The sequence below is a fragment of the Aquila chrysaetos genome, chromosome 16 (assembly GCF_900496995.4).
Source record: "Aquila chrysaetos chrysaetos chromosome 16, bAquChr1.4, whole genome shotgun sequence".
NCBI lineage: Eukaryota > Metazoa > Chordata > Aves > Accipitriformes > Accipitridae > Aquila > Aquila chrysaetos.
In genome coordinates this window covers 24,995,213-25,009,090 of record NC_044019.1, presented here as the reverse complement: position 1 = coordinate 25,009,090, position 13,878 = coordinate 24,995,213, and the positions used below count along the sequence as shown (strand labels likewise).

Sequence of the window (13,878 nt, the reverse complement as noted above, 5' to 3'; positions counted from 1 at the left end):
CCAGGACAGCTGACCCCAACCGGCCAAAGGGGTATTCCATACCGTGTGACGTCATGCCCAGTATATAAACTGGGGGGAGTTGGCCTTTGGGGATCGCTGTTCGAGAACTAACCGGGCACCGGTTGGCAAGTGGTGAGCAATTGCATTGTGCATCACTTGTTTTGTATATTCCAATTCTTTTATTCTTATTATTGTCATTTTAGTATGATTATTATTATCGTTATTTTCTTCCTTTCTGTCCTGTTAAACTGTCTTTATCTCAAGCCATGAGTTTTAAATTTTTTTGCTTCTCTCCCCCATCCCACTGGGTGTGGGGGAGTGAGCAAGCGGCTCTGTGGTGCTGAGTTACCGGCTGGGGTTAAACCATGACAAGGGGTGAAGGAAAAGTTTGGAAAAGACAAAGCTTTTGTCCTATACACAGTTCATAGATTAGGAAGAGGCCTGGTGTTAATACATTGCAATTTTTTTTTTCTCTTATTTTTCTCTGGGTATTAAACCGCATCATTTTAGTCTAAGTATTGCTTCCCTGTCTGGAGTCAAAATCATGGATAGTGTTGTGGACAGTGGAAGCTAACAGTTAAACTAAATAATAGATGGATCCTGAAAATTCAGCAGAGTTAGACAGACTATTGGAGTCAAAAGGCTCCGATTTCTTACTTCGCATTTTAACCTAAAGAATGATACCCTTGTGATATTTAAGGTGAAAATTAAGGTCAGGATAACAATTAGAATTTGAAAAAGCAAAATGTCAGAAGTCCTCTACATGACTGGAATCTGCTTAGTCCACCAAGCTATGAAGAGGGTGATGTCAGCAGTAACCAGTTCCTAAAGTTGTTGTTTACTGTAGGGATCAATCTCATGGGTATAATAAGTTATAGGAACGTAAATGCTCAAGAGTCAAGTTTATGGTCGGGTTCTTCAAAATACAAACTTTTAGGGATTCTAAGTAATGCTTGACTTGTTCCTTTCCCTCAGAGAATTACATTGAGTTGTAATTCTTCTGGTCAGGGTTAAGGTTTGGAAAACTGAACAGACCTTGAAAGCAAAACTTTGGTTAACTTCTATGGGCTTACACAGTTAGGAGGAAGAATGACAGCGACACTGGCTAGTGCCCTATCCTGTATTTTATTTTGGGATTGGTCGCAAGCTACAGCTGTGGTTAGTGTTGAGACTGGGGTTAGAGCTAGGGTTCAAGGCTCAACACCTCACCTCTTTCTACCTGGATTCCAGTGCATCCACAGATTTGGAGGTGGTTTTGTTTCAAAAGGGTACAACAGCAGTTTCCCGAGTTTGGCACACAAAGTACCTTTCTATGCAGACTATGCTCTGGGTGCACAGCGAGTCCTAGAGGTCTCCGAGGGCTGTACTTTGGCTCCTAAACTCTCTTTACCTCAAGTCCAACTGATATATATGGGCCTGGCCAAGTGGCCGCCTCTCACCGTTGCCTTTATGATTGCTGCCTCCACGATCGCTGCCCCCAGTTCCTCCCAGTCTTTCAGAAAGGGTTTAACTCAGAACAACTAGTCTCACCTTGTATTTTGCTTTGAAAATTTATGCTTCTATTTTGCATCTGAAAAAGTCATCAGTAACGCTAATGGGCATAGGAAAATATATTCTTTTTCCCCACGAACCTATGATACCATTAAACAGCTTTATGAGGAAAAGTTTCATTTGCCTTTCAGATATTACGCATTGGCCAGTGTTCAAGGAAACGTACCCATCCAGATGAACAACTGGGTTGATTCAATACTGAGCAGCCAAATTCATCCCTGGAGTAACACCAATTAATATCTGTAAGGGATATATGGCAGACATGAATTTAGGCCATTGGAAGAGGCAAAATTGGCGTATCTTAAGTATTGTGGCAGGACATACAAGTAGATTGTGTTCTACAGAAAACAGGTATATGTAAATCTGAGATACACAGGTTTTATTTTTAGCAAACATTAAAAAAGCAATTGTGTCAGACAGCTCTATTAAGTGTAATTCTCCTCAAAAGAAAATTGTCAAAGTACCTGCATTCAGCATCTTTCCTCACCTCGTTTCAGACAGCATACGGATGGATACACGGCACAAATATCTTTATCCGTAATTTAGACAAAAAGCGTTGAGCCTGTCTGCCTTGCTTCAGAAGTGTTTTTTTTAGACCACTCATGCACCTTCAGTATCAGTGCAGAAGCAAATACTGAAGTCTGAATCTCTGCCACTAAAGGCTGGATTCTTTATGGAGCCTTGTGATGACTCACGGTTGCCCCTCGGACAACAAAATCCACGGGGAAATCCATATGCTAGAGCTCGCTGTCTCCCGTGTGGGGGAAAATGATCAAGTTTGGAAAAGGAAATTGCAGTGAGGGAACATGCCATGAAAAGGAAAATGTAATTGTCACAGGACTTGCATCAAGGGACTATTCCAGCCACTGTAATTTACAGCATCCCTGAAATTGTGCTAAATTACCATCTGGATTTACTCTCTGGTTGACTTATCCTGAGAAGGATTATTAAATTTTGTTATTTGGGCTTTTAGGGAGACTTGGTCACAACCTTAATGGCATAAACTGTGTTTTCATACTTATTGGGGAAAACAATAAGAAAATTACTGCTTGCTTTCTTTTACAGTGGTGGAAATTAATTTCAAAAACTGGAGACTGAAATTACATGCCCCGAAGACCACAGAATTTGTATTGTACTTCAAAAACTGTGAAGCAGTGAGGCACAGAGAATTTCTGCATCAGACTGACAATCACCCACAATATCTTGGAGTCACAGGGACAGAACATTCAGTCATGTTTGCTGTCTGGAAAATATCAATAAAAAAGAGAGCTTAGGTAAATATCATTCACAAGCCAGCTGGCACTAAGTAGGACACCCATATACACCCTTAGGATTTCAATGCAAACTCTGACCCTGTCTCCAGCAGGAAGGCATCTGCTTCTTTGATATGAGAGCCCATATATGAGATTCCCAAGCATCAAAATTGTAATGCTTTGATAGTGACAAGTGGCATATTATACCTGCTTCAATTACCCAGCTTTCGTTATTGCTGACTACTGGACCAGAAAATATCATACATGAAATACCTGCATTATTGAAGTATCCAAAAAATGAGGGATAATAGATATATTTTGCTATAAAATGTTCTAAAACACATGACACCTAGCTCTTTTAAGCATATGCCTCATTTCTGGTTGCAATAAAGAATTTCTGAATTGATGGTGTTGAACACGGGGAGCATAGCGTGGAACAAGTCTTTTGGAGCACATTTCTGGGCACATCAAGGGAAAGGTGGTGATCAGGAACAGTCAGCATGGGTTTACCAAGGGTAAATAATGCTTGACCAACCTGACTGTCCTCTGTGATAAGATGTCTAGATTTGTGGACAAGAGGAGAGCTGTGGTTGCCATTTACCTTGACTTTAGCAAGAATTTTGACACTGTCTCCCACTGGAGTCTCGTAGCCCAGTTAGGACCTTATGGTCTGCATAGGTGAACAATTAGATGAGTAAAAAAAAACAACTGGCCGGCTGGAGGGGTTCAGAGAGTAGCAGTTAATGGTCATTCTCTACCTGGATGAAGTAGACCACCTGGCAGGGGTCTAGATGCCAAAGTGGTGCCTCAGGGAACTGTACTGGGACCTTTCCTGTATAACATCTTCATCATTGTTCACTCACCTCCTCCAATGATGAGGAAGAGATGACGGAGCTCAGCAAATTTGCAGATGACGATAAATGAGAGACCAGCCGATACTCCCGACGGCAGGGTGGGCAGGGATGCCATTCAGAAGGACCTAGACATGCTGGAGGAATGGGCCAACAGGAACATCATGAAATTCAGCAAGGATAAATGCAAAGTCCTGCACCTGAGAGAAAATAACACCTTGCAACAACAAAATAGGCTGGGTACTGACGGGCTGGGGAGCACCTCTGCCAAAAAGGACCCGGGGCTCCGCGTAAACAGCAAGCTGAGCGTGCGTCGGCAAGGCGCCCTCGCAGCAAAGACAGACAACATCCTGGGCTGTATCGACAGGAGCGCAACCAGTAGATCAAAGGAAGTGATTATCCCCCTTCACTTGGAACATTTTACACTGCATCTAGAATACCCTATCCAATTTTGGGCCTCCCAATTCAGGAAAGACAGCAACGAAGTGAAGAAAATCCAGCAGAGGCCCATGAGGATACTCAGGAGGCTGTAGCAGTGGTCCTACGAGAAAAGGCTGAGGAACAGGGCTTGTTCAGCCTGGAGGAGAGCCAGCTTGTGGAGGACTGAACAGCAGCTTTCCAGTACCTGTGAAGAGGTCCTCAAGGAGACAGAGCCAGGCTCTCTGCAGTGCTGCATGGCAGTAGGATGAAAGGAAACAGGTATCTGCCTCTGATGATATTAATTCTAGAATATGTGCTTTTGCAGGAAACATGAAAGGAATTAATCCTCAGGTTTTATTGAATGGGTGAGAAACCTTTGCATGGCTTTATAATCTGTCATGCATTTTTAAATGCTGTACTCAGGGGATTCCTGACAGAACTCCCACAGGCTGAAGATGTCCCAAGGATTAAGAAATTATTTTAAGTCTCTTGGAAACACCTTTTTTTTTTTTCTTTGTCTGCTAATCTGCAGTGCATAAAGTTTGTCTCTAGGTGAGGATATGATCCACAGTTATTACATAGATCTTACAGTGGTATAAACTACCAATTTTTAGCAAAAGAATTGCTCTCCATGGTCACGTCGTATTTCCTCAGTATAATATTTGCAAAAACATGCTTTAGGAATCATTCATCAATACACTTTCTCAGCAGAGGTTTACCTGAATAGTCTGATTTCTTATAACTATTTCTGTTTTGGGAGGAAATAAGCTCTGAGGTCTCCAGGATTAGCATGCAAATTATTATTTTCACTTTCAAGTTTTGGTCCTTGCTTGCTCATGTTACACTGTTTTCCAGCTGTGAAGGGGCATTTCCTTCACCAGCCACCAAGCTGAGAGAGTTAAGATGCAAACTGTAACATTTGAGAAGAAAGCAGAATCATTTCAAAGCTCAGAGACTCTCTTACCCTTTCTCTCACGCCTTGAGTTTGGCAGGAAAAATGTAGGCTTATTTGCAGTTTGTTTGTTAAGCTAGGGTCATGTCCACTATGTCCAAAGAACCACTTATCTGAGATCAAGTCACAGCGGAATAAGCACCAGCAGAAGGAAAACACAAGTAGAGACTTTTCGTTATTTGGAATTTAACAACAGTTACGTGATAACAAAAGGAGAGGCCAGGGAAAAACAAATCTAGTGATTTTTACTTACCTTCTACACGTGCAACCAGACCAACTGGGTGAATTAAATGTTTAAATAAAGGACCGTAATAGGCATTATATCTCTTAGATTTCACAATTCTGAAATAAATGAGGGTTCTGATCAGATGTCTGAAATCCACTCTTCATTGTAGACAGGAAGCACAAATGAGGCGTAAGTGGAACAGGACATTCCCTCTCTGCAGAGGAGAAGGTTTAATCAAAGGGAAGCATCTCTTAAACAGATGTCCAAAACACTGCTGTGGGTGATTTTTTTGTATAATACTATTCCTTCTGTATGCTATATGCATATTATGTCATAAATGGTAGCTACTCCATAATTAATATAAGTTCATAATTATAATGTTGCATCAATGCAGTACTGGAAATTTAAACCAAGGTGTCAGGAAAACAAAAAACCGCAGACCATTATAAAGCAAAAGGCTACTTTTTAAAATCTTTCGCTTTCAAAAAACCAGTTGGTTTAGGTTTTTTTTTTTTTTGATCTTCAAAGACGACAATGGTTTTTCAGTCATGACCCTTGGATGCTTAAAAGCAGCTGTGCTGTTCTACTCCTGGTTAGAATCTCATAGCTAGTGTTGCCTCCTCTACACTAGTAAATAAAACGGACAAGAACCTATCTGGCACAGTATGTCTCATGTCTGTATCGTTAATTTCTCTTACCTTCCAAAACAGAAAGGTTGCAGCTAAAATACCCATTGTAGATAGCATAGTCCCTAACTCACGCTCATCCTCAGACTGAGTCTGGGAATTGTCTGGGAGATTCTTCATTGTCACAAGACGAGACCATGCCAAGAACTGTGCTTCTAACTTAGCAACTGTGGGAAACAGTCCAAGACCATGCCTTGGCACTGTTTTGTTTATCACTAAGAAGCAGCTGATGAGCTTAAGTGCATAAAGGCACAATAACAAAAGGAACATATACAATTTTCTTAATCTTTCTTGAGAAAAAAACATTAATAAATATTGTGGCCTATGTTATCAGGACAGGCCTGTGAACTTCTTACTGAACTGATGGGTACAGGCTGAAGGGGTCAAAGATCATATCTTATTTTGAACTGAAATATGTTGATGTAATTTCAATTATTTGAGAAAAGTTATTCTTAATCTGCTCGGATAATATAAAGAAAATAATCCTATCCAGTTACCCAGCCTTTTATAAAGAACAATATCTAATTTCTTCCCTTGCTATATTTTTCTGATATTGAATTTTGTCTTTTTCCCTGTTAATGTGCCTCTCTCCGATCTGTTATCAATGGATACTGGAAACCTGGTTCTCCTTTAATTGATTTTTATCACAACTTCGTTACACATGTCTGACAAACTTTCCACAATACCAAGCATATTGTGTTATAAATTTCCAGCGGAGAAACCAAAATATGTTTCTAGAGTGTCAGATAACATCTTCCTTAAGCTATAAATATAAAATATCTTAAGACATTTCTAAGCAACCATTTTGTCACCCACAGGACAATAAGCAGGAGAAATTCACTCCCTGTGAGATTTCACAAAATCTAGAAAATTCTGCATTTTCAGTCATGCTGTTGCACATCATGCAACGTAAAAGCTGTGCACAAGGTACCTCTGGGAAGCTATTAGCTCACACACTCCGAGCTGCTTTGTCTAAAAATTGTTCTTACACGTGCCTAAAGAATTCTGGTCCATTGAGCTGATGCATGTTGAACATCTAAAACAATTAAATTCTTATGCCTTCACGCTGAACAAATCTTTTAAATACTTTTTGTCTGAAACTCCTCTTAGTTGGACCAGCTGCTGTCCCACAATTTCACCGTACATCTCCCAGGTTGACACTGGCAGAAGTGCAAGAGGGATTTATCTGGCTCTATGGACTAAATTTTTTTCTATAGTCAATGAAACGTGGGACAGTACATGTTGCTGAAAACTTTAACCTGGAGTACTTCAAAAGATAATTAATTACCTTATTGACAAAGTCTTATCTATACTTATAGATCATAATCATTGTTCCGGAACCAAGTGCTAAATTGGAGGAGCACCTTTAATGCAGAGAACAGTCCAGCTAAAAAGTGCAAACCAGCTGCAGATGCATTAAAACAAGCTGATTTATGCTCTTCTAACTGGAGTCCAACCCTGCTGCTGTTCCCTACAGTAGCTGGGACTTGGATCAATTGACTCCTCCAAACCCAGGTGGACTTTATCAAATCTCTTAGCATTATCTGTCAGGCACTTCTAATCATATTAGTGATTTCCCATCATATAACATCAGTAATTATATTATTAGACTTGGGGTTTTTTTCCCAATCTGATATAAGATTATTTCTGCATGTTAATAACTTTTCTACCATGAGACTTTAATGAAGCAGAATATCAATGAGATGTGATGGGGTGGAAAAGTGTTAGTGATATAAAAGATGTTCACATTCTAGAATAGACATGTTCTGCACTATTAGAAAAGGTTTTCTTATAATGAGCAAAGGTCTCTCTCCTTTTTCTTCTTTCATTTCCCTCGATGTGGGACAACTGTAAAACTTTATTTACAATTCATATGGAGAATGATTAAATAGCTTTCATTCTCTGTGTGTTGAACAGCACTGCAAATCACAAAGGCATTCACTTGGTAAGAAGAAATTACAGTGATATTGTCTCATCCTCAGCATCATTTGTTACTTTAAAAAACATAAGAAAGTATGTCAAATTGTGGCAGAGACTGTAGTTTTATCTAAAATAAACGTATTAAAGAAGACAGATTTTTTATTAACAAGTCAGAAACCAAATGATTAAACAGCTTTCTCTCTCTCTGAATACCAAATAGAAATCAATGTACATTATACGGCAGTGGCAGCTGAGATTGCAGAAGATCCAAGGACGGCATAAAGACTGTGATTTACTGAAAATATTTCACCAGGGCAACAGCCGAAAGATGAAGTCTACTTTGCCCACAGAATGTATTCCCTTGCTCTTTTCAATATGAATTTAGAAAACTTACTTGCATAAACTGTAAAAAGGTGGTAGTCTTGTTACAAATCCATAACTGTCGAGCTAAAAAGAATTGTTTCTACATCCTAAGCAGGTGCTCTAGAAAGCCCTTTGAAACATCATGTATTGCTGCTCAACGGCACACAATGTTAACAATTTTTTTTATTGCTGGTTGTGACAATTACAGCAATAGAAAATGTAACTGCGGAACGCTGTGTTTCTGTAACCTCCTTGCAACACTCAAGAGAAAACAGGATAAAAAGTCTATGTTCACCCAGTGATTCACAACATGTCAGCTTCATGGAGATCTTCACGGATAGAGCGTACAGAGAATCTGGATCTACCCATCCAACTAATTAAAGGATGATTTCCATTTAACATTACTATCAAAGGACCTATAACAAAGTAGCACACATGACAGCTAAAGCACTTCAATAAAGCATGCAGGTTTTTCGATTTCTTATAGCTGTTTTTATCGTAAAGATTTCAAACTGAACACAGGAATTAATTTTCCCAAAACAAAAATATGAAATTTTTACATAGTTTCACAAGTTATCCTTGGTCTACTTTTTCACTGGCTGGATATAACCTGGTAGAACTGAAAAAAACAGAAAAATGCAGGGCAGAGTTGCTGAAATTCAAGTGCCAGAGGTATGTCACAGAAATAAAAAGATTCTGGATGATATATACTAAGCACCATGAAATAAATAATTTTTAAAAATCAACGAATTATTAGAAATCATATTAATTCCATTACTTCAACTTTAGTGATATAATTAGAAATTATTCAGCATTATTTTTTAGCATACTACCTGGCCAACATAAAACAACATCACACAGAGAAACCAGTGCTTTTCTGAGCGGTTTGGGGAAAAGATTAATGCACATCATACAGCTAATATACCTTCCACTAGGCAGTACCTGTGTTTGTAAGCCTAACAAAAGTAAATCTAGAGAAGCCCTGGATAAAATAATTGTACTGTAGGTGACAATTGGGTAGGAAATATTATGGCTGTAGACAGACATAAAGACAAGTTCCATCCTGATTTATAGTATGTAAAATTGTCCCGGCTACGATGGAGAACACTTATAATAAGTCAATGCAGTTTATAGGTGATGCAAAGCAGAACAAATGCTTGCTAGGTCTAAGTGATAGATTTTATTGAGGTAAAAATGCAAATCCAGAAAGCACGCAAACACTCAAGAAAATGTATTTAAGCTGCAATTATTTATATTGTGCAAAGATAAAAAGTTTACTAGGTATGTCCCTGATTCTTTCCCAACTCTTTTAAAACAACGTATTCACCACCTGAAGTCGAGTGAATACTTCCAGGCTATGTCTGCACTAGTTTAGAGAAACGGGTGAGGGATTACCCTCCGGCTCTGGGGAAACCCACGACAGCATGGTTCGCGTCCCTGCGGCTGAACTGCCTTATTTCCCAAATCAGGGTAATCGCATCTAAACTGCATACTGTGAAAAGGCCTTGGTCGGTGGCTGGGCATGTTTTGGGACAGTGCTACTTGGTCTAAGCCACCTCTGCTAGGAAACACACTTTAATGGTATGGATGATTTGGGGCAGTTCCCTTAGCACTGTGGATGACACCTTACAGCTCAGTTTGTTCTAAGTCTGTACCAGTCTGTATCACACACTATAACCAGCTGGAATAGGGAAAAGTAAATTTGGCTTTAAACAAAAGTGTATTTCAGGCAGCAGGTAGACTTTACAGCTTTTACTTGCAACTAGGAGCTAGCTAACTATTTTCCTCAAAAGTTTAGTGGGGTTCTTACGGTGTATCAGAGTTTACGGTACCCTTTCAGAACTTATATTACAGCACAGGTACAATATAATTTCATAAATGGGCATACCAGGTCTTACCCTGCCATGGCAGCCCACAGTAACTCCCAGTGACGGTCATGGAAATTGCATTCATATCTTGCAGTGGGAGAAGAGGGTTTTGTAATGTCAAATGATAGCAGAATTCTTAGTAACTTAGGATATCCTCTCTAATTGTCAAAGGCTATCATAATTTATTTTATTACAGTGCATAGCCAAATAATTTCAAAAGGTTAGCCCCCCTCCTGTAAACTATAGCCATAATTTCTCTAACGCTCCTTTTGTTTCTAAGCACCTCATTCTATTAACGTCCAGGTAATCCAATCTTGTTCTGTATTTTTAATAGTTACATCTACTCTACACAGAGACTATGTCCAAAACTTGGAGATAGTTAATCATAATCATGAAAAAGTCCAATATGTTTCTAATGAAAGTTTCAAACAAAAACGTGGAGCCTTGAAGAAATGGGATTATCTGTCGATAATTGTTTGGTTTGCACTACATACATTACCTTTGCTCAATGAGAGCATAGGAAGAGCAATTGGAGGAAAGGCCAGACATCGGACTCATTCCTAGAAGAATACATATGAGGAGGACCTCATTATTTTATTTGATATTTGACTAGATAGGACTGTCACCGGCTAGAATTTCTCCCAAGGCAGATGATGATTTATGGAGACATCATTCACATTATTAGATAAATGTTTAATATTATTTTAGGGTTAGGAATAGTGAAGGATTCATCCTCCTAAACTTTGTCAGAGAACTCTCTTTGCAGTTACAGCAACAATGTAACTGTTTAGACCAAAATGCTTGCACTACCTAGAACATCATTTTAGTGTTTTTTATATAGAGATACGTAAGAATATAGTTAACAGACAACTACAGATAAGAGAAAATATATTTGGGGACACACAGAAAGGGGCTTTATATTGTAATAATTATGAATCCCCTACACCTTCCAGGTAAAATAAAAATCCACTAAAAACTTTTGCTGAGCAAGTCAAACAAAAGTAAAATTCATAGTCTGACAAAGACAAGACAGGTAGAACACACATAGGAAAATGAGACAAAATAAAACACTTACTTATCCAGAACACACTGCAAGCCAGATGTGTGCAACAAGCTTATACAATGAAGCCAGCGTTAGCTGTTACTCAGGATGCCTAGAATCCGTATTAAAGAAATATTGGGAAAAAAAATTTAAATGGGAGCTGTATGATTTCAGAATTTGGAGAATGTAGTAAATGTGTCCGGCTTAAGGACTCTGTGTAGCGATGGGAGAAATTTGAGAGAGGGTGACTGCAGACATGGAAGGCACAATTGAACCAAATAACATTTTTAACAAGTTAAAAAGAATTTCTTTTAGAGTCCGCCACATTCCAGTGTTCTTTCTCAATACATGAAAAACACTACTGAACTGGCGGATGTTAGCACAACAAGAATATATACAGCTAAGAGGACTGAATTGTAAAGGGGAACAGAGAAATTAGTGTACAAAACATGGCTAAGTGGTGACAGAAAGATGTGAGAAAATGTGATAAGAAATGATTAGACCAGACCACCAATCTATAAAATCCTGAATTAGTAAAGAAAAAAAAAAAGGAGTAGGTTAAAATTGAACAAAAAACAAAGTGCAACATGAGGTCTATTACACTAAAATATAAGGCAGTTAATCTAAAACTAAAAAAAAGTACTTGAGAACGTGGGTTCTCACGGTGCCGGTGCTCGGTCACCTTCACAGTAAAAACGCATTTCCTGACGTTCAGATGGAACCTCCTGTGTTTCGGTTTGGACAGGACCATCCGCTGGGACAAAGTCATTGCAACCAGTTCTCAAAAGGCAGTAGATATACATCCAGTCTGTTCTGCTGGGATTTTTTTTCCCCAATAGTAGTTAAAATATTCAGGATAACATCATGCTGTGGAGAACTACATTTCCATCAGAAAAGGGAGAAAAGGGCTCTCCTGACTGAGATTGATAGAAAGCACTTCTCAGCACGATCTTCTGTTGTTCACAATAACTACTATGTTGTGAAGACTAATGTCTGCACTCAAACACCTTCCTTTTTGTGAGGAGAAGCTCGTGCTGCTGATGGTAGTAGCTCTGTGGACTGTGCTCCCGTAAGAGATCAAGGTTCATAAAGTCAAGCCGCTAGAAGTTCTCCGTCCAGCTCTTATGTGATCCTCCTGTGAGGTTGGAGCAATGCAAGCCCAGAACAACCGTATTAGCTGCTGGGAAGGTGGAAGCTAACTGACTTAAATGCAGAGATACACCCTCTATTGTTTGGTAAACACTATGCCTGCATCTCCATAGTCTCTAATGGTCTCGCTAACAGAAAAAGGCTTCCAGTTTACTTGTAGGAAGTTCAAAACATTTCAGTTTATAAAAACAGATCAGAAGAAACTTGACAGCCAATGGAAGTTGTGCAATCTTTGATTATGATTGGTTTCACGGCTCATACGACCTCACTCTTTCTTCCTTCCTCCCTCTGCTTTGGTTTTATAGGGTAGAAATTGTGTTTGGTTTCTCTCCACTCTTCTAGGATTTCAGATTGGCTGAAATGAAAGAGGGACAACAATGTAAGTTTGGATGACTAAAGAAACACCAGTGATACGAAAGAGGCTTTTAGGCGGATCCTGATATCTGTTCTGCTTTCTAAAAAGGAACAAATAAAGAAAATATTTTCTCACACTCATCTCCTGGCATATGTGGAAACAGTTATTAATTTTATATGCTTTAATCACAGTAAAATATACATTCTGGATATGTAGTTATGGACAGGACCAGACAGAAGGACCAAGTCGCTGCAGCTAATTGTCAAAAGAAAGTATGTCTTACTGTGGATCCATCTTCAGAGTTTGTCCTGTTTCTGTTGAGGATTCACAAAAGGACAAGAGACATTTCAATAACAGTTAAGTAATTAAGAACAAAGCTGCTAGGTTTGTAAGATTTTAGGCAAGAAAGAAAATAATGCTGTCCAGCTCTTAACATAGTTTAGTATTTAATATACTGCCCTTTTTGTTTGTTCAGTCAACAAAAATTAATATTAATGAACTTGATGTCAGGTACAATGATGTAACACTTAAATACCATGATAATCTTAATGGATCCAGGAACCTGTGGGAATAAAAATAGTTGCTATTCACAGCTATAGTCTTTGCTTTTTTTCTTGGATCAAAATAAGATTCAAGGGTTACGTACAATCACTTTTTCATTGTTGCATTGATCATTTAATACAAACGCTTCTCCTGAAAATTGGGCCGTTTTCCAGACGTTGTAAATTAATCTTCCAGCTCCACAATTAAAGACATCACGCTGATGAATGAGGTAGTAATGCTGATTTACATTCAGCAGTTATGGGGCTCAAAGATATGATATACAATATCTTTGCCTCCTCAGCAGAAGCAGCAGGCAGTCTCTGAAAACCATTGTCCGCCAGGTTTCTGTGTTATCACTCTCGCTGAAAAACCTGTAATGCTTCAGATAGCAGGGAATTTGCTAATACTAGAAATAGTTTCCTTCTTTATTACCTGTTATAAAAGCAAATGAAATGCTTATTGATGACATCAAACTGATGGTCTTGAAGACAGATTATTTATTTTACTCAGAGGATTGTAACATCAGAGGCAGAACCTGGACAAGTTTTCTTTCCCGCTACAGCAAATCAGCCTTGGCCAGAAACAGCTATTCTGAAAAGGATGGAACGTATTCACCTTCAGCCCTATTCAGCTCTGGATCTCGCTATAGAAACTGCCAACAAACGTATTAATTAAGAGTCTAATTCTGTAGATGCTGCT

General features: G+C 38.9%; 1 long non-coding RNA gene across 1 annotated transcript in view; it reads right to left on the bottom strand.

The window, feature by feature from the left end:
- Positions 1-3,685: 3,685 nt before the first annotated feature.
- LOC121233845 overlaps positions 3,686-13,878 on the bottom strand; it is a 40,361-nt gene continuing 30,168 nt past the window's right edge. Inside the window, exons 3-5 of the long non-coding RNA XR_005934083.1 lie at positions 5,281-5,467; positions 5,040-5,140; positions 3,686-3,792 (exon numbers count right to left, since the gene is read on the bottom strand). This is a non-coding gene — a long non-coding RNA (uncharacterized LOC121233845). The remainder of the gene's footprint in view (positions 3,793-5,039; positions 5,141-5,280; positions 5,468-13,878) is intronic.